Consider the following 26,384-nt stretch of genomic DNA (forward strand, 5'->3'; position numbering starts at 1 on the left):
GTCCCTCCTTTCTGCCAATGACTGAATGTCGGGCTACTTAGCACGCTAATAAAGTTATGAAAATGTTGGAGCTTGCAAACCCTTTTTTGTACCCTGTCATCCGCCTGACAGCGAAAGCGGTTTGTCATCGGGCTAATTAGTCTGGGGACCGCCGCGGAAAAGCAAGTCAGACAATGACAGAACTGTGAGCATAAATATTAAGATTTGATATACAGCTGCGCTTTAAATAATACTATCATTCTTACTTATGCTTTTAAACAAGAGACAACAATTAAGAATCACAAGGTCTCAACTATCGGATACCGCTTACTCTGCTTGAAATATACTATACATTCATGCCACAAGCACCATCTTTTTGCAATGCTAAGCGATTTCACAAATATAATGTATTCACGCCAAAAACGTTATCTGTCGAATTTCCAAAAAGCTTTTTTAGTTTGCATACGGCCACTATGTTACCCATGTTACCTATAATTTTTTAAGAACATCTTAAACACAGATTACCTGTTACATACTTTTCAACGACCTTAACAGGCCCATTTATGGTACGAGTATAATTATATTCTCATTTAAAAATGGAAATAATATATTACTTATATTCTTTAAGCAGCGCAAGTTCGTAACGCGAACATGCCAAAATGCCCATAGTTGTGGCTCCTACAGTTTTAAAGCTAGAAAAAATGTTTAACTGAAATGTGACCGACCACAAAACGCCCACATAACCATAATTTCAAATGGGATTTAGGTGGCGCTTTACAATCTCGCTTTGCTGCTTGCATATCTTCATCTCCCTTTGGCTCTCTTTAGCTAGGTAATGGGTATCTGATAATCGATGCACCGGACTTTAGCGTTCTTCCTTGTTTCTTACTACGCATATTTTCAAGAAAACTATATTACTTTGTATTTAAGCATAAACGAGTGGGCCTTTGCATCCTTACAATCAAATTAAACAATGTAGAATTTCATAATACCCAGAAGGCGTTGTTTGTCTGTTGAATTACAATAGAAATTGCTGAGACCATCAGCTTAAAAGCTTAAGACTAACACAATATTATCAACCCAGTTAACATTACTTTCAAAAATAACTAAAGCCCTTTGACTAACGCTAATCTTGTGTGCTTCAAATTGCAATCGCAAATCACTTAGTTTCTTTGGCATGGTAATTAATTACACTTGAGCCTTCACTCAATTGCATCGTTTTAGATTGTATTTTCAAGAAAAGTTCGCAGGATTAAGCACACAACTAACTTCAATTGGTTCCTAAGAAAGCATCCGCACGCAGGATTATAATTTCCGCACGGATATGAGAGAAGCTGGCAAAACAAACTTTAGTTTTGCGTTAGTTGATCTCTGCCATTTTTGCCTGTGAACAGTGCAAGTCCATCAGACATGAAGGACTTCAACGAAACTGAGGCCTGATCAAAAAATCTATTAAGCGCCTGTCGGCGGATCCGAGAGCCTTTAATGAGGAGCTGCAACTTGTTGTCGGCACCCACTCAGGCATTCACGTGGCACGTACCGCCACCGCCCCCGCCCCCTCCCCGCCCCGTCGCCACTCGATTGTCAGATGCAACCGCGCTGCACTCGCTCATTTGGCATTCCGCAGTGTTTGTTTGCATAAACTTGAGCGACAGGCGGGCGGCCTGCGAGTGGGTGGCTGGCTTTGAATGACAGCCCGGTGGGTGGAAAAAATCAGCGGGCGAACACTTCTGCGCGCTTCGCACCCAGCCGCAGTTGGCAGTGTCCTTTGTGTTGCGTATACGCCGCGTTGCCGTCCGTTTAATATGCACGCTTCGTTTGCGGGACACGGCGCTTTTCGTCTGATCTGGCACGGGGAAGAACTCGGACTATGATTAAGAAATGTAAACAGTACACAAAGAAGGCGTAATGGCTCTTCTAAAGTAGAATCCCGAACTCATGCCGCTGATTAAATATTGAAAAGGGGGAAACTCGCAATACGTTGCCACAGTCAGTACTTGAAATGGCTGCACACACTATGTTTTAAGGATTCATTAAGATGTTTTAAAATCATCAAGCAAGGATACTCATAATACTTAATTCTCTTTTTACGGGCCATGAAAACCAAGTAAACCGCAGTGAAATAATATATTGCTCATGGTAAACATACTTAATTTGTATTTCACTGAATTAATATGAACTCTGTCCACATTCAGGCATAATTTAATGCTCAAGATACGCCCAGCATCATGCTGTCAATATTACGTATACATAATATGTCATTTTATGCGGTTCGGTTGGTTTAATATAACTGCCGTTCAATAACAATTTGCAACTTATGGCTGCGTTAATAAATTTTAAATGGGGCCATAAGTTAATATTTAAGAACTGCCTTGCATTGCATTTTTATCTTTCCTTATTTAATTATTATTTTTACGTGAGTTATTTGATTGGGCTATAGCAAAAGCGTATTATTTTTAAGTCCGTAACTTATGGCTTCGCAATAAAAGCCGCTCCAAAACAAACAAACACTAAGCATATAACAAACAGTGGCGAATTACTTGTAGCCATGGTCACTAATAATCCTTAACTTATGGCTGCACATGGGGCTGTTAAATTATTTAATAGATTTAAAGTAGGAAACAACTTTTCCTGACCCAGTTTTAGGCAAAAATATTTCCACTGTCACCGCTACGGCACGTGGCGTATACGTAATGTCTGCCTAAAACTCAGCCATATGTTTGAATAGCCCACAGGAGTGTTTGGTTGCATGCGGGAAAGTGGAAAACCCTTTTACACCCACCAGAGGGAACACGAGAAAAATAGAATTTTCCATTAGATTGGCTTTGGCAATCATATCGAAGCTGGGAACCTCATAAATTCCACTTAGTTTTCGGTTTGCCAGTCCCGCCAAACAGCAACAGTTGCTGCTCCGACTATCTTCCTCGCCCAGATCCGGTCAAGTTCATGTACCAACATTAATCAGACGGTTAGGGCCACGCCCAGCGTTCAAAACGCCCACTCCCAGTGTCCGTTTAAGTCGTAAGCGACAAACACTTACAACCTACACACATAGTTGGCACACGAGGCAGCATCGCGTAAAGGATGCCACACTTACACGCCTGACCCCGATGTACACTGTTCCTCAGGGTAGTAGGTACTCCGGAGGTCACGGAACCCGCCCCCAGCTCCATTAAGATGCCAGTACCACTACTGCAAAACGAGACACTGCGACACTGAACTTAGCCTTTGATCTTTGATGAGCGACGCACTTGACTTTAATGAATGCTTTACAAAATGAATGGGTTGCAGCAGCACTTCTTAAGCCGGAATTAATTGGACTATCACTTAAGATATCGAAAAAAACACGGAAAATATTGGAAAACCTTTGAAATATATATCAGAAAATGTTTCCAAAAGAACAGAAAGTATTGATACTTTTGACTACCATCCCTCGACAAATTTCATCGTTTCTAAGTATTTATTTTGTATGGATTTCAAGGCTGGTAAAGTTAACCCTTTAAATTTGCTTCGTTAAAACATTTTCAAGTACTTTTACAAAAAACACTGTTCTTAAATATAAGCTCAACCTACTTATAATATATTTTATATTTTACTTTTGACTAATTTTAAGTTTGTAAAACAAATAAATTTGTATTTCACTTAACATTTTAATGATGTTATAAAAACTTTCATTTGATTTATTAAAATAACTTCAGTTCCGCTCTGTTAAAATCGCAATTATAGATACAATACTAATTTATTACGTTCTGTTTTTACTTGTTCTGCATTTATGAGTGCAAAAACGACAGCATGCGTCCAATTTACATTTGATTTGCATACATAATTGTAAGGATTCAGCAAAACATAGAACGACTTGCTTGCAATTTATCATTTAATTATAGTAAACGATGCTGTGTCGTGTTTTTGTGGAACTCTGATTTTTTACTTGCATCGATTTGCAATCAAATAGGACATTTTTTGTTTGCGACTGTAATTGATAAATGAAATGTTTGCTAGTGCAATTGATTAGTGATTGGGAAACAATAGTAATCAACTAAAGCAACATTTAACAGAATCGTAAATTCCGGCAGATTAATAATAAAATATTGAGCTGAGTTTGCGATTGAAATTCATGGAGCCTCGCAGCGAAATACATTTGTTTTGGCAATCGGCTGACAGGCCGCAAATCGACGACTCAACGGATGGATGGACTTGAATGGATGGCCTATTGGTTCTGGGTTTAAGTTTGCTGCTGGCCGTTGACTGGCAGCATGTAAAACATGTCAAGGAATCCCAATAAATCCCTTTTCGAGGAGCAGACAAGCAATTTGTTGAAAAGAATGCTTGAAAAAGACTGCTGTTACAGAAATTCATTTATCAATTTAGCAAAATGGTACTCAAGTTTCTCGGCTCAAAAAACATTTGTGTTCGGTTGAGAAGAACTTTCGTTTGGCGTGGTCTGAATAATTAAATCACATTTTACACTTCATTTTATTTGATTTGATTTGTTTTGTCTTGGCAAAACATAGTTGCCTTGTGAATTGAACAACCAATATTTTGCACACTCTGCGCTCGTTTGAAATTGGTTTTTATTAAAATGCCAGTAAAATTGAACAAAAGCTTCAAGACAACGCAAAACCAAGAATGATTTTTATTAGCTGGGAGATCACGTTTAATTAAGTCTGCAAATGTCGTCGGGGCCTTTGGGAGATGGCCATCTCTTTCCAAAATAATTACTTTTGCCTTGCCAAATCATCTTTACTTGCTAGCCGTTAATCGGCTTTGCGTCTAAAGAACGAATCCACTTCATAAATATTAACGAAGTCCCCGTTGTGGGAAATGCATTAGCATAAAAAGACCCCGAGTCGGCCAGAAGTGCCTCACATCACCTTGTGCAGTCGTAAAAAGTGAACAATTGTCAAAATGTACTCTCATCAAGTATGCAGCATAGACGACATGTGCGGGCTTTCGAATGGCATTATCTTTTCCCATTGATTTATAATTTATGGCGGGTAAAAGGTTGTTCCGCCTCCGCTAACCTCCCACATGTTGGCATTCTTGTTTCAATTAGTGAGCTGACACAAACACCGAAATGCTCAGCCAAATTGTGCAAAAAATAATTGCATCGTCGCTGCAAAGCTAATTAAATTAAAAGCCTTAGGGGCGATATTTTTGCCGGCCATTAACAGGATTTAAGAATTGTAAATTGCGTTTCCGGGCCTTAAGCTCTGCATGCGCGTAGTCCCCCGAAGTGTTTGAATGGCCTTTATGAGCTAGGTGCTTGTTTGCCGGGCTGTCGAGAAGCTACACACAGAGAAAATTCTAGAATCAACAAAAAAATTTCACAAAAAAAATTGCCGTAAAAATAAGTCAAGAAGTTAAGTTTTCTTGAATAAAGACATTCTATTGGTTGAGGGCAAGAGTTCCTGCCCTATTCCGATTGGGAGATGTGCCAATCAATCAATCTGTCAATCAGGTATAAACCCAACCCATTTTGTGTGTTGCTTAAAGACGCATTGAGGATGGACAATGAAAAAGATCATATTTGTAGTATTATGTTATACAAAATTCGCAAAGGAAAATCTGTGAGCGGAACAACAAAATATAATCTCAAAATTTATTTGGACCATGCTCAATAAAGTACATTCTTAATTCAAAAAAAATTCAACTTAATTTAAGCCATTTAAAACAAAAAGGAAACTCTTGATATTTAGCTTGTTAATAATTCTTATAGATTGGCTCTGAATATTTTCTATATTTACGCAAGGCAACAACAACCCTTCTGATAAGTAAGGGGCCATGAACTGTATTTTTTGATATCGAATCTAAGACTGCGCATTCCCAAGTAAATATTTATAACTACAAATCGAACCACCCTCATTGATTTTAGACAAGAACAAGATTTTCTTGATTCAAGAACATATGTACCACTTTCAGGACAGCCAGTTCAGGACAAAACCATTCTTGAATCAAGAATTCTAGTCATTCTGGTGTGGAATTATATACGTTTTTCCCTCGAGTGTAGACATAAACTGGCATATATAACGAGCATGAATAGTGCCATTCAGCTTCCAACTGTCGACTGCAGTCGGCTGTCGAGCACTCATGTGTGACTCTTTTGTGTGCAGCGCTCTCGCACTTCCAGACAAAAAATGAAAAAGAATGGGGCGGGGAAAATAGGATAAGATAAGGATGTATAATATGGAAATATAAATTCGCATATTGGCATGTTTTGACATTTATCGGCACACCCACTGACACGCCGGGGAAATTATTTTCATGGTAGCCTGCCCTCCAATAGGTTGGCATGCAAATGGGCCCTCAGAAGGCATTCCACACTGCTTACTGCTTACTGCTTACTGCTGGCTGCTTAGTGTTTCCGAGATAAGCTTCCGCTTTGTCGGCCCTGCTGATTGACTGAAGCGAACCCTTGATCCATATTCTCCCTTTTCCGCTGCTGGCAAGTTGCCATTGTCCGATTACATTCTGCCACGCTGGCATTCCATTCCGGCACCAGCTGCTCCTCCACCCGGCACATCCCCATGCCCATCCGCATCCATATCCATATCCAGGCCAGGATCCACACCCGAAGGGCCAGCATAAAAACGGGGCATCATAAAAAAATGGCGTCAATTGGCGACGCGTTAGCCTGACAAATTGCTGAGCTGTTGCGAGCTGTAAAAAGCGAAAATAATGGCTGACTTTTGAACTGCTGGCCGAATGCTTTGTCAGGCACTGTACGGGTATGCGAGTCCCCCGTCCCAAAATCCTGGATTCAATCCACAAAGTTGGTCGTTTTCGGATGCCAACTAGACTTTTGGCTAGCATTAAAAAATGACAAAACTGTCATTTCAGGGAATTTCATGCGATGAAACTAGCTTTTTCCCCATAAAAACTGCGGTATTAACCCATACACATTGCGGTTAGAGGATGACAGGTTCAGTTCTTTCTCCATCAACTAAAACGGCAAACAAAAATGTGGCAAATTCGTTCAGAACCTCATATGTATATTCCTTGTCCGACCACGAGTCGTCTGTACGAATTGGGATTAAGTGTGCAGTCCCTCATAATCCCAGGCAATAAAAGTTTGCACTCACTTATTTTGCTCACTTTTTTAATAAAGACAAGTGTTTTATTGTTTTAACAAGTCAGAATAGAAAATATGCTACAAAGGAAATTACCATTTGTAAAGTTCCAACTTTGCGGATGCGCGAATGAAAAAGTTTTCGTATGCAAAAGGAAACTAAAAAATTTTACAATTAATATAATTAGCAGCGGGAAATTCCATCCTCCCCGTAATGTCAAGGTCGGTGAACAAATGCAACCTTCTCCGAAAAAACCGTGCCAAGTTCACTACAATGCATTATTCTTGGCTTTAAAAAACCAAACTGCCAACCGTCGAGCTGTGTTTTTGGCCCGTTAAGATCCAAAGCAATCCTGCCAATGGCTTTCCGACTGTTGTCCATTGTGCCGGGTGTTGGACTATATTGGATGGCTGGCGGGGAAATTAGGGGGAAAGTGCAGTCATTTTCATTTTGTGACTGCTTGACTTTTCTCCGCTGGGGGCAATCGTGTTGCACAGTGCTAACATGAAAAGGCTTTACGTACTGGCAACATAGTTTCCAGGGTTAACAAAGCAAAACGATTTAAAGTTGCACAAATGCGCGAAAAATTGTTCTACATTCCTTTAATTGGTTTGCTCGGCAGCCGTAAAATATGTACAAACTAAGCAGAATCGCTCAAGGGCTTTGGATATTTTACTTTCATTTGTCACTCGAAGATTGTTTGCAACTTTGTCATTTATCAGTTTAGCGAATTTTTTTCGAGTTCCAATCGGCTACGTTTTTATTGCTCCCGCAGCGCAAATTCATCATTTGGTATAAAAAGATACCACAAGAAATGGGAAACAAGCATCAATTGATTTCGGCTTGCAGCTGGCAGCACTTCTTTAAACTAAATCGTGATAAATGAGCTAAACGTCGGACCATTGGCCACTTTCCTTTCATGGCAGCGACACACAGCCACAGAATCGAGCTTATATGGCCAACATATTTTCCATGGGAGTATCCCAACTCCTCTATGAAGAAATGAAATATTTATGTTTCATACTTCAACTTTTATTGGCCTCATGCTTTTCCGGGCTATTGTTGCCATTTATTTTTATGCTGCAGCTCGAAGCAAGAAAACTAATAATCGAACTTCCCACGAAGGACAACACTTAGGTTTCGGTAAACTGCAGCGTAATCTCGGAAGAATCTTGCCGACCGAAGTATTCAATTAAGTTCCTGCAACACCGAGGAAATCATTCTGCTTCACACTTCTGGGCTGCCCCGTGGCTTGTGGCCAGAGTACAAATTGAAACCACAAAAACTTGCCGTGCCGTTTAAAAGCAGTCAAACTTCTGTAGCTGCTGACACATTTAAAGTTCCATTTACAAAGACTTCGGGCGCAGAACACACCTGGCAAAAATGTGAAAGAAACTTCCAGTGCGAAAAGTTTCTAAGGCATAATGTATGTTTTTTGCTTGTTACAAAATGGTATGCTTTTCAATCCGATCTTTAAGTGTTTTACACGTTTCACTTTGTTTATTAATATTTTCAGTTATGTTCAGTAAGGGGACCTGAATCACATAATCATATTAAGGCAACCAGTTCGCTACAACTGGAGATATAACGTTTTAATCGAAGGATATTAAAGCCATTTCTAAAATCATAATAACATTATAAAGATTTTTTCATTGAAATACTGAGTTAGGTATATTTGTTGCTTGGCGAAGTACTCAATTTAAGTAATTCCAATATTTATTTCGAATAGTCCTTATAAAAATATGTGAAGTGCATACTTTTAAGATGAAATGAGCTGAACACGTTTTTGGAAGACCACCATTGTTCTCCTTCGGTTAAAAACAATATAATTTATTTGAAAGGAGTTTGAGCTTGGGAGTGGCCACTGTATTGGCTGGCAGTCATAATGTGACTGCTGGTGTTGCAGCAAGACAGGCAAAGCGATGGCAATGAGCCAGGGATTTATTGCGTCCCATAAACAGAGTGCTCAGTGGGTTCCAACAGTCCCACGGCTTTAACGGCCATCTTAAAGCGCGAGATACGATGGTGTGGACTTGAGATATGGGGATGCTGGGGCGGCCTGATGGAAATGAGACAAGCTGCAAATCGGGGAGCCAGCTGACAATTCGCACTCGTCCAAGAGCCAACGGAGCGAGGAGAAAGCAGAAGTGAAAGTAAAAGCAAAAGTAAAACCGAAGGCAAAGGAAATATTTGCATATGTCAAAGTGGAAGGCAAATATGGCATGCAATTCGGGAGCAAGCTCGCAATGGTTGACTGCATAAGCCGCACTGCATGGCCACTAACAAGTGCCGAGATGTTCTGAGGGGGTTGTCGGCACCGGGGGCTGACCCCACTAAAACCCCACTGCAGCCCCCATTCCCCGCCCCTGCTTTCGTTTGCTCCAAACACAATGCCACATCGGCTGGATCCCAGAGCATTTCTGCCGACGGCGGGCTGGGTACAAAAATGTGTGTCAACATATTGTCGAAAGCTGTTGTTTTCCCTGACGTCGGAACAAAATGTTAGCGGCAACAAGAAGGCATTCAGTCTGTGCGTTTTTCTATGGCAATTTTAAATATGCAATGGGGAATACCTAGGAAAAGGGGTTTAATTAGAAGCAAGCGACGTGTAGATTCTCCTGCATTCCTGCAACAACATACATCTTTGTGTGACAGGCAGTACGCCTTAATCAATTTTTTTGTAGCAATATTTGTTTATGTTATCAAATGGTTAAACAGTGTTTTGAAAATTTTACAACTATTAAGGGTATATTTTTTTGTGTTAAATGTACATTTAAACTAAGTTTTTCTTAAAGATTTATTTTTTGTTGCTTCTTTTTCGTTCAACTATTTAATTTTGTTTTTAATTCACAATTAAAATTGCCCTTTTTCTCTCTGTGCTCTGCTAAAAAATTGTTTCATAAACTTTTCTCTGGACTTTTTGCGCCTTTCTGACTTTTCGGTTCTGAATATGACACAAGTTCTTTTGAGCCAAACAGATTGCAGAATTCCAATACAACGCAAATACGGACATCACCACCACAAAAACAAGGAAAAACTGATCAAAGGAAAAAAGACTGCAAATAAAAGTGTAAGAAAGGTAAAAACATGATTTCTTACTCAAAGGTAGATGTTAGTCTCTTAACTTTACTTTAAGAAATTATGAAAAAAGCTATTACGACCAAAAAAAGCTAATCTAAATTATTGATGACAATTTAAAAGTGCCAAATTTTGAATCTTAAATAAAGGTCTTGGGCAACTTTAAGAGGAGGCGTCCGGTTAATGGGCTCCGTTGTTTAATTGCTTTTAAATCAGAGCCCAGGCCCTGACAAACTAATTAAAGTCGTGGGGCGGGCCAATTTATGGAGATCAAGTAGCCGCCGCGTTGTCATAGCAATAAACCAAAGGACAAACAGCAGAGAACGCAACTTCATTGAAAACAGCCAGAATTTTGGGGGATGGTGGCCAGCAAACGACATAAGTAAGCGGAAAAGAGCCACGAGAAAGCCTTCAAATGAATTGTATTTTAATTGTGCGGCATAAAATGGTAAAAATACGTTCCCTGTCGACCTTACCCATTTCGTTGGATCTTTCTGTCGTCTCAGGATCCATTAATTTTCAGGTGAAAGGAAAGCCGGCAATAAAATGAATTAATTAAAGCTGGAAATCGGTTGGTGGTTATTACAATGGCCAGTCCTAGAAGCCCATAATGTTATCCAATTAACGGCTCACTTGCCGGGAAATTAAACTCAACATTGTAAGGGGAATTTTAATCTGAAAAACTGCATAAATTTACGACTTGGCCTCATTTAAAGGGGGACAAGTCAAGTGGTTTATAAAACTTTCATTTCAATTTAAACGACTATGCACACAAAAAGTCCAATTCTTTCGATTGACCAATATAATGGTTAAGCCCATAGAATTGCCAATTTGACCAATGAAATAGTTCCTCTTACTTTATACTTAAGCGATAGGGTTGCTGCAGAAAGTAGTTGTTTACAAACTATTTTTTATAGTAAATGGGTTCAATACATGGAACATAGTCACTATGAGTCACTGTAAAATTATTATATAAACAAAATATTAAAAAGGTGATTATAGAATGTTCATTTATTAAAGCAAGTTCATTCTACAATTTTAAGGGTATGGGTTGCACTTGATTTCCAGCTAGTTTAAAAGTATAAAAAAGACTTTACACTGAAAATATATTTTTAAGTCAAGTATAGGTTGCAATTATAAGCAACACATTGGATACATTTTTAAAGTCATTGTTCCATACTTTTATATTAATTAACAACACTTATCACGAAAACGTAACTATGTTCATAGTCTTTTAACTACACTAAGACATTTACAACTAATTGTAACAGATAAGTACTATTTTCTTTAGTACAACGTTCTCCGCATGGGGTAATTTTACCAACAACATTTTTTTGTGTGTAGAAGCTCTACCATTGAAAAATATTTGTAGTTCGTGAAGTTTTTGCTCCTGCAAACTGATTTATTTATTCTTCTATTTTCTCAACTCTCTTGACTTTTGTCTGACATTTTGTTGGCATTGCGAATGCCATTTGTGCGTTATATGCGACTGTAATCCGCTCAACGGCAGTCAATTGTCACTTTTTGCCCTAACTATGATAAAGTCGCAAATAAGGAAAAACTTTTCACTCCTTTTTAATGCAATGCCAAGGGGCAAAAGCTACAATGTCTTTGCTTAGTTGCCGCAATTACTCTTGTTCGTACTTTGTATGCTGCCTTCTACGGACATAAAACAATGCTAGACCCTACTTTTACATTTTTTATTAGCAACTTCCGGAGGTGAGAGTTTCCACATTTTCATACTTAACAACAAGTTCAAACTATTGGCTAATTACAGTCCTCCCACAACCACAACATATAATTAGTTACAAGGTGTTCGTCTCTCCCATGCCGACCGAGATTCTGAGATATAGGCCATTAGCTCTGAGCCAAACCTCTAATTAACATTTGAGCATAATAGCTAAGGTGCAAAACCGGTTTTATCCGAGGTCTTAGCCGGGTTTCCGGCCTATTTCAAAATTAGCATGCATTGGTTTTCATATCTTAGGGAAATGTGTTATGTAAATCTATTACCTATATTAAAGCGTTTCGACCCTATAAAGAATACATATTCTTGATCAGGATGACTAGACGAGTCGATCTAGCCATGTCCGTCTGTCCGTATAAACGATGAGATCTCGAAAACTTTAAAAGTTAGATAGTTGGGACTAAGCTGGCTCCCACCTTTTTCTAGATTTTGTTTCAATGTGAATTTAAATTAATCTTATTAATCAATACCTTTATAAATGCTGAGAATCGTATCAATTACATATTATATTAAAAGTTATGACTAATTAAGTCAATCATCTTTGGCATGGTCAGTGGTATAGCTACACTTCGCTAGGTGGCGCTGGGATCGTTAGTGTGTGCCGCGCCAACGCCCTAGAATTGTATTATACCCGTTACTCTAACGCCCACAAACCACCCACAACTGTGGCTTATACAGTTTTGGTGTTAGAATAAAAATAGTAACTGAAACGTTTTGTTCTCGTCATTGATACAAAAAAAAGTTTGCCACGCCCACTCTAACGCCCATAACGCTTAAATCTGTCTACCGTCGGTAGGTGGCGCATTTCAACCTCGCTTTGCTGCTTGACTATCTCCATTTCCCTTTGGTTCCTTTAGCTGAGTAACGGGTATCTGATAGTCGAGGTTCTCGACTATAGCGTTCCTCCTTATTTGTGTTATTAAAAGGAACAACCTCTATTTAGAATTAAAAAAAGCTTGAAATGTATTCATTTTTAAAATTATTAATGTATCTATTTTGATAAATAAAAATAAAAATAAAATTTTATCAAACTCAAACCCTTTGTTATAAATATTTAAATTATACTACATTTTTCCCAGTAGCACATGAGTATCAGAGAAAACAACAACAACGAAGCGTAAACTTTTAGATCAGTTGACGAAAAGTAGAAATTCATTAAAAAGAAAATTTGATGAATTAAAACAAATACAAAATGAGAACGTATCAAATTTGGAGAAAACTTTTAAACCTATTATAGAACCTTTACATGAATTACTCACTAAAAATAAAATAATTAAATAAAAAAGAATATATTAATGATACACATGGTATTAAGACTAAGTTCAAGAAAGAGAAAATAAGAGTACCTAAAAGTAAAAAAAGGGTACACGAGAGAGTAATCGAAAGTGATAGTGAGAGTGATGCTTATGTTGATGCTTTTTCACAACAGTCTCTTATAGATGAATCCGATGTTTCACAACAGTCTCACACAGATGATTTAAATGAAAGTGTATATGAAGAAACCGGGGTGAAGTACAATCTCAGCATTAATCAGTTAAATCAAGAAAAGATTTTAGACAATAGTTATGGACCAAGAGAAGAAAATAATATTTTAATGTTGGGTAATTAGGAAGTGAAAATTTATGGACTCTACCACCAGGTCTATACTCTTTAAGGATTAAACTAAGAATGATTTAGAATCATATAAAAAAATTTTAATTGAAATAAGTGCTCACAAAAGAAACTATCAACCAGATGGTCAAATAAAGGAAATCGTTCTAAAAAATATTCTTCAATTATTAAACCATTAATATTATCTTCAGTAAATGAAGAATATACTGGTTCTGGGTATATGAGAAAATACCACCGAACTATGTATATTGGGATAATGTTAATGAACTTGTTGAAAGATTGCAACTCTTAATGGCATCAAGAGCTGCTGGTAATAATAACCATACTGATGAAATTCTTTCAATAATAGAAGAATTGCAGGAAGGAAAAATAATATATTAATAAAATAGAAAACATTTTCTCATTTTGTTTAATAGTGAAAAGTCTATTGACAAGTTTGGTCGCTTTTCAAATAATAGAGATTTTTCCTCGCTTTTCAAAAAAGAAGTTGAGAGTCTTACATACTATGTTTATGCTAAGGGTTTCATGATTTCTTGAAAGCGTGAAATAAAATTTGCTCCTGTTTATGCGACGCGGCCGAATTCATGCATTTTATAAATCTCAGCTGACAGAGATGCCGGACCGGTAGAAAAAGGAGTTAGCGATTATTAAACCGATAATTTTTTTCAATTCACATGAATGAATCTTGCTAGTATTAAAGATAAAGTGTGTGCAAGCCAGTATAACATTTTTTCTACCGTCAAATAAAAGATGAAAACTAGTTTTTATTGGCACTGAATGAAAAATAAATTGGTTAAATGTAAGGTGTATTTATATATTTATATCGATCTGGCAACTCCGGTAATTGTATAGAGTTACCGTAGTTTAATTGTGACCATTTCACGCTTTCAGGTTGAATTCATAGTCAACTTTCGTGTGCTGCCGAATTCACGAAATGGTGTTTATGCATCCACGAATCTGCTGAAATCGCGAAATGAAAGCGTGAATTCGGCATCGCATAAACACAGTAACAGTTATATATCTAGACACTGATCGTCACATAAATGTTCAGAAAAAAAAAATTAAAAACTCTTCAAAACCAGTAAATGGAAATGATTAGATGATAAAATTAATCAAGCGAAATCACAACAAATGGAAACTATAACTAAATCATTTCAACTACGAAATAAAAGAGTATCAGAGCTGGCAGGCTGATTCGGTTGAAATGGGGGCATATGCATCATCAGATAAAGGCTATAGGTATTTGTTAACAGTAATAGATACGTTTTCTAAATATGGATGGGGTGAAGTAATAAAATCAAAAAATGCAGGAGAAGTTACAAAAGCAATGGAAACAAGAAAGGAAGTTAACTTCGGCAAGCTGAAGCTTTTATACCCTTGCAGTTATATTTATTAATTTTAAAAATACAAAAAATGGTATTTCCAATAGTATATATGCCAGAAAACACCGAAGCTATAATTTGTTTCATATTATTTTCCCACCACTTTTTCGATCGTTCCTATGGCAGCTATATGATATAGTCGTCCGATTATGATAAAATTAAATTCAAATTTCAGAACTAATTAAAAAATGTTATTTCCAAGCGTAGGAGGTTTTATGTTAAAAAACACAGAAGCTATAATTTGTTTCATATTATTTTCCAACCAATTTTCCGATCGTTCCTATGGCAGCTATATGATATAGTCTTCCGATTTTGATAAAATTTATTTCGAAATTCCAAACTAATTAAAAAATGATATTTCCAAGCATAGGAGGTTATATGTTAAAAAACACACAAGATATAGTTTTTAAAAATTTTTTTCACGATTATTCCTATGGGGGCTATAAGATATAGTTGTCCGACCCGGCTGGTTCCGACTTATATACTATTTGCAAAAGATATAAGACTTAAAACTGAGAGACTAGTTTCCGTAGAAACGGACGGACAGACGGACATGGCTAGATCGACTCGTCTAGTCATGCTGATCAAGAATATATATACTTTATGGGGTCGGAAACGTCTCCTACACTGCGTTGCAAACTTCTGACTGAAATCAATATACCCTCTGCAAGGGTATAAAAATAATAATATCTGGTCGTGGAGTACCAAAGAATTTACAAACAGATAATGGAAATGAATTCTATAATAAACAATTTAGAGAATTGATGAAAAGATATGAAAATAATCATTACTCAATATTTAGTACTCTTAAAGCATCTATTGTGGAACGTTTTAATAGAACATTAAAAGAACTTATGTGGCGTGAGTCTAGTTTTAATGGAAAATATACTTGGCTTCAAATATATAAAGAGTTGGTTAATAATTATAATAACAGGAAGCATAGAACGATTAAAATGAAGCCCATTGATGTTAATGCTAAAAATGACAAACAGATTTTGATGAGATCATACAATCATCTAAAAATATTTACAAATGGGGACTTTAAAGAGGGGCATCATGTACGAATAAGTAAATTTAAACATGTCTTTGAAAAAGGCTATATCCCAAAACTGGACAACGGAAATTTTTCGAATTCGGAAAGTACAAAATACATCACCCACCACATATTTACTTGAGGACTTGAAGGGTGATCCAGTTCAATATGGTTTCTATAAACAAGAAATTAAAAAAACAAAATTCCCTAATACTTATCTTGTTGAAAAGATTATGAAACAAAAAGATGATTATGTGCTTCTGCGTTGGCTAGGCTTTTCAAAATCAGAAGAAAGTTGGATTCATAAAAACGAAATTCTATAAAAAACAAGTGGAAGCATAGAACAACTAAAATGTAGGCATTGACGCCAATGCGTGAAATCAAACTATGTTTCTTCACACGCACAATTTCTATTTATAAAGTCTGAAGAAAAGCATGTACAGATAAGAATTTGAACGGAACTTCATTATGATCTTGTGTGTGTGGCTAGTCTAAAAGAACATGTACAGATAAGAATTTGAACGGAACTTCATTATGAGCTTGTGCGTATCGCTAGACTAAAAGGGCATGTACAGATAAGACTGTAGACTTTTTCAAATCAAAAGATAGTGGGATTCACAAAAACAACATGTGGAAGCATAGAAATCAACTCATGTATATATATATTTATATATACACATCTGGTGGCTATAAAGGGGGGAAGATTTTCAAAAAGTATTCAGTCTTCATCTATTCGTTCACGCAACTCAATTTCGGTATCGTTTGCTCATTCGTTCGTTTGTTCGCTTGTGAAAAAACAAAAAAAATGACGGTTTTTATACATTTTTTTCTTAATACTTTACCTCTTTAATTCGATTGTGAAAATGATACCACTCCCCAATAAACTGACTTTTATGGAAAACCCGTCGACTTCCAATAATTCGATCGGGTAATATCTCAATGTTCCAAAATATAAAAAAAATCATTAAAATTAACTTAAAATTTGAGATCCTAGAGGATAGCCATATTTTAATGGATCTCATAAACAAGACAAGTGATGAAACTGAGAAAACAAACTTAAAAAGTGAACTCGATATTAAAATATGTAATGCTATTAATAGTAGCATTAATGAAAAAGACTTAACAACAAGTACAAGTGCAAGCACAGTTGAAGAAGAAACAACTACAGCAACAACAACAACAACATGAACTACAACTACATCTGCAACAACTACAGCAACTGCAAGTACACCTACAATGATAAGGGGAATCCTGGAGGAGGAAGAAGAAACAACTACACCTTCAACAACTACATCTGCAACAACTACATTAAAAAGATAAATTCTGGAAGAAGAAACAACAACAACAACATCTTCAACAACCACATCTGCAACAACTACAAACCCACCCAATCTTTTTGATTTTAACAGCGAAAATACAAATGTTAATCAAATAGAAAATAAAAACATAGGAGATGAAAAATCGCAAAAAATATTTATGGGTATAAATGACAGTGAGGCAGCATTTGAAAACGTAAGTCGAGCACCTATAATTAGTAATACATCACAAGAATTAGTGTTGGGGATCAGTGATAGTGATACAGAATTTGAAAGTGTAAGTCGGGTTCCAATAAAAAGAAACACTACTCAAAAATGAAAAAGCACTGAAAACATACACAACTCACAAATCGAATTCACAAAGAGAGGTATAATAGAGAAGTTTAGGCAAAAATTAGTTGAAAATGAAAGGAGAATAGGAGGGCATATGGATTTAGGAAGAAGGGGTCTAAACAGATTCTTTACCGTCCAATACAAAACTGCTACAGTAGGAGTTAAATGTCATTACAATAATATATATAGAAGAACACATTCTAGGCGAAGTTTAAGTAAATCTAAGCGTATGAATTTAAAATATTTATCTAATCGCCACCGCCACCAAAAATCTAAACGCAATACTAATACCCCCTTAGCAACTTTAAGAATAAATTGTTTTGAATTTGCAGAAGTTTTATCCCAAACAGTAATTAATGCAGAGAGACGAAAAGATAGGATTGTCTATGAAAAAATATCAAAGGATGCTGATCTTCTCTCCAAACAAGAGAGTAAAAGAGAAGAGATAGAAGAAGAAGAAACAGGTTATCTTAGTGATGGTCCACAAATCCATGAAATTGAAATCGATGAAGCAGAAAGAATTAATGGGTTCTACTTAAGGAAGAGAAATTTAGCAGCTCAAATGATGATTGAATATTTAAATAAAAAAGAAAGTCAGATTAGCCCAGATATAATACCAATTAACGATATTAACGACTTCAAAATAACTAATAGTGATATTATATCATAATCTGATTGAGTAGGGAAATATGTTTGTTTTTTCAGAATATAAAAAAAGAAGATGAAAATAATAGTTCGAGTAAACTAAAAAAAGGTGAGTTTAATATATATATACAAAATAATATTTTTATATATACTAAAAATATTTATATTTTCAGAGATCCAAAACATTAATAAAAAAAATGAAATAATATTTCGGATGGAGCACAAAAAGGTGAGTTGAATACATATATAATAATGTTTTTATATACTAAAATATTTATATTTTCAGAATTTCAAAACTTTTATAAAAAAGTTCAAAATATAAATATTATTAGTATATAAAAATATTATTATATATGTATTCAACTAACGTTTCGTAACCCACCCGAAATATTATTTTAAACTTTATTATAAATGCTTTGAAATTCTGAAAATATTAATATTTTAGTATATAAAAATATTATTATATATATATTAAACTCACCTTTTTTTAATTTACTCGAATTATTATTTTCATCTTCTATTTTTATATTCTGTAAAAACAAACATATTTCCCTACTCAATCAGATTATGATATAATATCACTATTAGTTATTTTGAAATCGTTAATATCGTTAATTGGTATTTTATCTGTGCTAATCTGACTTTCTTTTTTATTTAAATATTCAACCATCATTTGAGCTGCTAAATTTCTCTTTCTTAAATATACTCCATTCATTCTTTCTGCTTCATCGATTTCAATTTCATGGATTTGTGGACCATCACTAAGATAACCTGTTTCTTCTTCTTCTATCTCTTCTCTTTTACTCTCTTGTTTGGAGAGAAGATCAGCATCCTTTGATATTTTTTCATAGACAATCCTATCTTTTCGTCTCTCTGCATTAATTACTGTTTGGGATAAAACTTCTGCAAATTCAAAACAATTTATTCTTAAAGTTGCTAAGGGGGTATTAGTATTGCGTTTAGATTTTTGGTGGCGGTGGCGATTAGATAAATATTTTAAATTCATACGCTTAGATTTACTTAAACTTCGCCTAGAATGTGTTCTTCTATATATATTATTGTAATGACATTTAACTCCTACTGTAGCAGTTTTGTATTGGACGGTAAAGAATCTGTTTAGACCCCTTCTTCCTAAATCCATATGCCCTCCTATTCTCCTTTCATTTTCAACTAATTTTTGCCTAAACTTCTCTATTATACCTCTCTTTGTGAATTCGATTTGTGAGTTGTGTATGTTTTCAGTGCTTTTTCATTTTTGAGTAGTGTTTCTTTTTATTGGAACCCGACTTACACTTTCAAATTCTGTATCACTATCACTGATCCCCAACACTAATTCTTGTGATGTATTACTAATTATAGGTGCTCGACTTACGTTTTCAAATGCTGCCTCACTGTCATTTATACCCATAAATATTTTTTGCGATTTTTCATCTCCTATGTTTTTATTTTCTATTTAATCAACATTTGAATTTTCGCTATTAAAATCAAAAAGATTAGGTGGGTTTGTAGTTGTTTCAGATGTAGTTGTTGAAGATGTTGTTGTAGTTGATTCTTCTTCCAGAATTTCTCTTTTTAATGTAGTTGTTGCAGATGTAGTTGTTGAAGATGTAGTTGTTTCTTCTTCCTCCTCCAGAATTCCCCTTCTGATTGTAGGTTTACTTGCAGGTGTATACATTTTGAACAGAAAGAAGAAGATGCCTTAAAACTGATGGAAAAATGCATTCATTTATTTAAAAAACTCAATGGAAACTAATTTAACACGAATATGATTAAATAAAAACGTATTTGACTAAATAAACGATCTCATTTGTTTTTGTGTATATTTTGTTAGGAACCATCGATTTTTTACATTTCTTAAAAGAATTCAAGCCTGCTATCCTGAGTGGCCCTGTACTTACATACCTGAAATGCAAACATGACCTTTAATTTGTCAGCATGGCGAAATTTATGCGCCCGATAAGTGTGGCAGGCTCGATATTTGCGAAGCTCGTGTGCGCCCAAGTAAATGCTATTGGGAAATGTTTGTCTGCCTGTCGCCATGCAAACATAAATTAAGTTGCAGGAAATCTACGTAATTTACGCACAAGCATTTTACTCCCGACTATGTGGGCTATTTTCCTGTGCTTACCCATAAGTTGTTTATTTGTGGCTAATGTGATTTTTGGCAAATAATCATCTAATTTGTTCTCCCATGCCTGCCTGGCTCGGCGCGTATGCATTTAATTTATGTCTGAGCTTGGCAGGCATATGATTTGCATGTGAATGCGGGAAATAATATCCAACCCAAATACTTCACAGAGAGAAATGTTGATGTGTTACATTGAAAATTTCCTTGCAGAAATGTAATTGAATTTTATACTTTATTTAACATATTGAACATTTTAGCCTTCAAGAAGAGAAAACGCTTTAATCGAGTGAAATACCTCGACTAACAAATACCCTTTACTCAGCTAACCAACTTCAGAATAAATATATGCACCTCTGAGTAGAGGAGAAAAGTCATCGATGTTTACATTTTTATCTACTTTAATTTTTTACATTGTACACTTTTCATTTTATCTATCTCTTGCAAGACACGGGAGTAAGTTCATAACTACTAACTAATAATCAGATTTCAAAAATTTTCGGCATGCCTGTAGGAAAATTAAAAAAAAATAATATTTATTAAAAATTTTATCTCTGAAAATGTGGGTGCGGCTTGTGGGCGTTAGAGTGCTGCTCACTGCCGACTGCGCAAGATTCTCTAGAACCTGCATGCAATGTAAACTTTCTAGCTTTTACAGCTTCCGAGACCTCAGCGTTCATACAGACGGATGGACAGAAGGACAAGGCTAGTTCGACTCCGCTATGTACTTTCGTACTTTTCGACGAAATACCTTTTTACTCTACAACCCTATACAAAAAAGAGAACTGAGTTTCACTATCTTGAAAAAAAAATTGTAGTATTAGAAAAAAAAAAAAAAAAAATTTTAAGGAATTCATCCCTAGATTATGTTATAGTGTAAAGGTCCCAAAATAAATAACAATTTCGATGTATTTCTCTTTGTGCATAGCTGGCTTTTCTAATCGCCTTAAGCTCTTTAATTCCAAGAAACGACAAATAAAATGTTTTGCCGTCTTTAAAGGCTTAACCCTTTGGGATCGCTGAGGGCCGTTCGAGCCGCCACGATGGAGCACATAGTGCTCGTAGATTTCAGACCAACTTGTTGTAAAGATGTGACGGACTAACTCCGGTTGACACATGACAAAGGTGGACTTTGAATCAGAGACCTCGGATCCAGCTCGCTGACCACAAAAGAGGCGGCCTACTCTCAAATGCAATTCGGCCGAGATTTATGGCCCCCGCTGGCAGTGTGCTGCAAAACGAGGAAACGGAGGCCAAACGGAAACTAAAACCTTTCGGAACCCAAAGGGGAAAAGCTCATCACGCACTTGGCTCAAACGTGAGACTCGGCCCAGATGACATGTTGATGCGGCACACTTTCAGTTCGAGTTCAGTACGTGGCCCCATCTGACGCAGTACATTTTGGCGAAATTAAGGACGCCTTTGCCATTCCCCGGAAAGCAATTGAAGAGAAGTCACAGGGGCGGGGAATAAGATGCTTAAACACTTTTTAGCAGCAGCCATCAGCCGGCTCATAGATCATGCAAATCATCACGCGAATAAAATTCTCGTAATGCTAAGAGCGACACAAACAATTTAATAAAATCCAGCTTAAAGGAAATTTACATGCTTCACAGGGCTCGCAAATAATTCTCCCTCCCAATTCCGGGACTTTCAGAAAATGTCTTCTTTGTCTGCTGCAGAGTTCATAGTGAAAGTTTTTTTTCATGCCATGCACGACTTTCGGCATTTTCTTTATTTTTCTTTTTCTCCATAGACGTCTGTGACTCTGTCGCCTCGTTTAACTTTTGAACCAAGTTTGTCTGCCGACATAGTTTCTTTAACCTTGTCCTCCAAAGGAGCTGCTCTTCAGATCGAATTTGTTTGTGCGATTCCGTTGGTCAAAATAAATGGTAATAAGCTCGAGTCTTTGACCGTTTTTGTCCAGTACACAAGCATATTATGCAAATGCTTTAGGCCCGGTTATAAACTCAGCCAAGATTGTGTTTTAAAATGGTAAGAGTAATCAAGGGAGAGCAGTTCACATTGCACACTCCGAGAAATATGACCCAAGTAACGAACTCTGTGCCAAGGATATTTATTGGGCAAAAGTCTTCGTTAAAAACTTTCGTCATTAATATCGCATCCAATATCACTTCGGAAGCGTCCCAAAGCAATAAATTTGGAAACTTTTCTTATCTAAAAGCCTAGAGTTTGACACCAAAAAATTATAGTTCTATGAAAAACTCGAAATATATTTTAAATATTCCTTTTACTATAACTATCCCACGTATAATATTTATTAAATGCATATTTTTACTGCGATTTTGTTTTCTGTGATTGGGTTTTCGCTAACATGCAGATGCTTAAAAGCCCACTCGGTATTTAAATAGGAATCAAACGAACCCCCGCCATATGCAAATATCCAAGGTCTGGCAAACGACAATGAAATCGTATTAGGGGCCAACCTGCACCCACCTCGCAACATAACTGCTCCCCGACTTTGCACTTCCAAAGAACCGAATTTAAATCATACAATGAAAAAATATTACACCTGCGGCGAGAATTTCATTTTCGGCCCAATATCGAGCTGATATCAAAAGTATACTTCGGGCACGGGAGGAAATAAAAAAGCAATCACAAGAGTCAAAGTGCGAAGGAAAACTTGAACTAAAATATGATAAAAATTTGAATACATTTCGGTACGATTATAGGTGGCCGGAATGGAGCTGTAAAAATGCAAATATGCGTGTAATCAGCTTATTTACGCTTGTTTATTTTACCAAGAATCTGTCGCCCGAAAATGATATTCAATTTGTAAATTGTGTTTCCCCGGGCTAACCAAAGGCGGTCAGGCGGGGAAAAGTTGTGGGAAAACTTAGTGCAGCACATGAATTTTGTGTTAATTTTAGAGTCAGGTCAGAATAAATATATAATTAAGGAAAAACTCGCCTGCCGATGTCTTCATTTACATATTTTTTCACTGGCTTATTTGCTCGGATAAAACTGTGCTAGCAACTGGCTTTCACTCCTTTCATCCTTTCCATTCGGAAAAGCCCGCCTCCGCCTGTCACTCTCATATTTTTCAAGCCATGCACCCTGCAATCCCACATGGCGTATGCGCAATGTCTTTGTCCCCTTTGCTGCTGCGATTTTTCTTTATTTCCAGCTCTGGGCAAAGTTATTTACCGTAAAAATATAACTTTTTCTTGCCGCTTATTTTCCTTTTTCTTTTGTCCGTTTTTCTCAAGTGGTTGTTTGTTTATGGAATTTTCATTTGTCTTTTTTTCGTACTTCCATTTGGACTTTAGCCGGGACATAAATCTTTTCCTAGGTTTTTGTGATTTTTATGTAAATACAAAAGACTCAAAACTGCAGAGAAACTGTCAGCAGTGCATATTCACATTTTTTGCCACTTCCGCGAAACAACAAATCCCAGTAAATAAAGAAAAGTACCTCTGGAGTATATGCAAGCCGCTTAGTCCGGTTTATTTTACGAAATAGAATAGAACCGCTGATTCATCTGCTGACAATCTACTCCGTTAAACCGCAGTATAGTCCAATAGTGGAATACGTATTTTTCATTCAGCTTAACATCAATAATATTTATGTGAATATTTTTCACTGCCCAGACTTATTATTGGTTCGTTATGTCCGCCATGACTATACAAACTTTAAAGTCTCGACTCCGAGTAAAAGTGAAACACGCTTTTGGTACTTAATAGCCCGACATTATGCCTCCAACTGATCGACCACAGTCTAATCTATATGAGCAGCATTATCAGTGTACAATTTACGCATGTAAAATCAAAAGGTTGTCGACCTTTTTTTAAGAGATATGACAGAAAGACACAGAATGTACTTTGGCAAGCCGACTATACAAACATTTATTTCTTTGGAAAAGTTATGATATTGAAAAAATAGTTCCCATTATTGAATACGTCTTTTAAAATTGTATCCCATAGAGTTTGGTGAAGTTCTTTTGTTAAAACGTTTTAAATGTATTGCTTGTTGTTCAAGTTTCTTAAAATACAAAATCTTATACACCTTTCCACAGTCGTGCCTGCAGAAAAGGAGTGTTTTTTTATTTACTAAAAAAAATATATCATATGAGCATTTTACGGGAATAAACGCTTTAAACTGCTTTAAGTGAAACTAGCTGAATTTCTTTTTATAATTCTGGCTGGAAGCTATCAACAAAACTTATTTGATATAATTAATATCAATTCATTTTCCACCAAGACCATCTAAAAGTAATCTAAAAACTTGGAACTTTTTTTTAAAAACCATTTATCGCGGTTAATTTTTCAGCATATTGATTAAATACACTTAGAAAATAGAGACCCCTTTAATATTAAATATTTCTGAAATTGTTTACTATATACCACCCAACAAAAGTCATTTCACGCGTATCATACAAGTGATGGGATAAGACATGTTGTTTGTTCTAGCACTTCAGTTTCTTTGCTTTAGGGGTAGCTCTTTTTAGATGACTAATAGTTTCTGACGGCGTTATTTGCACGCTGAGGGGCTCAAGACATTTCCTTGGTTTTTTCACAGGAATTTCATTGTTTGCCAGAGCTTGTTTACTGCAAGCGATAATTTCACACCCGAATGCACCCGAAAGAGCCAACTAAATGGGCCTCCTGTCTAATTGGAAAATATTGTCAGGCCATTCGGTTGCTGTGGACAGCATCCGCCCTGGACCATCTCATCCCGGGCCATCCGGTTTCCCACACTTGACTGCTGATTAATTAAGTAAAGCAAATCAAGCGAAGAACGAAGATCTGGGTCAAGAAACCGGATCTGTTAATTAATTTTCTTTAGTGCATGTGTCGTCTTTGACTTGGCTAATGGCGGCTGACTTCATTTGGCTTTAAAGCGGAATCCGCCGGCAAACCGCTCGAACTGAGAAGAATGAAAGCGGAAAAACAAACAGCGACCAACTCCCGTTGAAGGCCGAACAAAAGCCACAATGGCTTCAATCCCCGCCTCCCCCGATGCTTATGCCCATCTGATAGTCTTCATTATGGCCATTCCTGCTGTTGTTTTTATTGGAATCTCTTGTTGTGTGGCGCCACTCAAATGTTGCGTATGCGCCCCGTATGCTCTCTATGGGCAACAAAGACAAGGCATTTGTATAAAGCACATAAAAAAATGTTTGAACAGCCAGCCGTTCCAGGGGCGTGGCTGAGGTTCAATCCGGAGACTTACCAGATCCGGATCCCCCAGTCCCCAGTTCCCAGTCCCCAGTCCCCATCCCCCTGGCGACCGGTCCACGCTCCTGCCAGGACAAACTACATTTGCCGGGCGTACACTATAAATAAGCGCCACATGCTCAACATTTTTATGCTGTTTTATTGCATTGCGCTAAAAGGCAAGCCCGGAATTGAACCCAGCCCCCGTCCACGGGACTGTGAGTCCGCACATGTAGAGCTCCTCGGTTCTGCTGCCAGAATCTTATTATGTGCTACATTTAACGCCCTCTGATGGCCAAACGATTTCGCTGGAGCCAACAGTGCTGCCAAGTAAGGATTAATCAAAGAGGGCAAAACAATGGATTGGCTCCTTTTAAAACCAAAAGTTCAATTTAAAAAAATATAGATGTTTTTATTGCATGTCACCCCAGTATCAATTCCATAAGGAGCTTTTGCTGGAGCGAACAGTGCTGCCAAGTAGGGATTAATCAAATAGGGCAATTCAATGGATTGGCTCCTTTTAAAACCCAATGGTTTAGAGAGGTCATTTAAAAAATATATGTCACGGCTTTATCAATTCCATAAGGAAAACTAAAGGTAGTTCAAGCACGTTAAAAAATATATTTCATTGGGAACGAAAACATCCGTTGTTTTTTATCCATATAAATAATATAAGGTATACGGAGGGCTACATAAATATTACATTTATTTTGTTTATCTGTATAAATAATATAAGGTACACAGAGAGCTTTAAACTTGAAATAAAGAATCAAATGACACTCAGGTAAATTGCTGTTCCCCTAGCTTGTTACAAAGTAAACTTCACAACACTAAAGCTAACATACCATGGCAGACGAATATGAATTAAGTGAAACCCTCAATAAACATTAC

The 26,384-nt window shown here is 36.6% G+C and overlaps 1 protein-coding gene across 1 annotated transcript in view; it reads right to left on the bottom strand.

Moving 5' to 3' along the window:
* The window catches only part of mtt (mangetout), a 99,507-nt gene extending 75,487 nt beyond the window's left edge, over positions 1-24,020 (bottom strand). The window contains exon 1 of the mRNA XM_065863332.2: positions 23,752-24,020. The gene's annotated coding sequence lies outside the window, so the exon portion shown is untranslated. The remainder of the gene's footprint in view (positions 1-23,751) is intronic.
* Between the last annotated feature and the right edge of the window lie 2,364 nt (positions 24,021-26,384).

Source organism: Drosophila suzukii, chromosome 2R (genome assembly GCF_043229965.1).
Source record: "Drosophila suzukii chromosome 2R, CBGP_Dsuzu_IsoJpt1.0, whole genome shotgun sequence".
Taxonomy (NCBI): domain Eukaryota; kingdom Metazoa; phylum Arthropoda; class Insecta; order Diptera; family Drosophilidae; genus Drosophila; species Drosophila suzukii.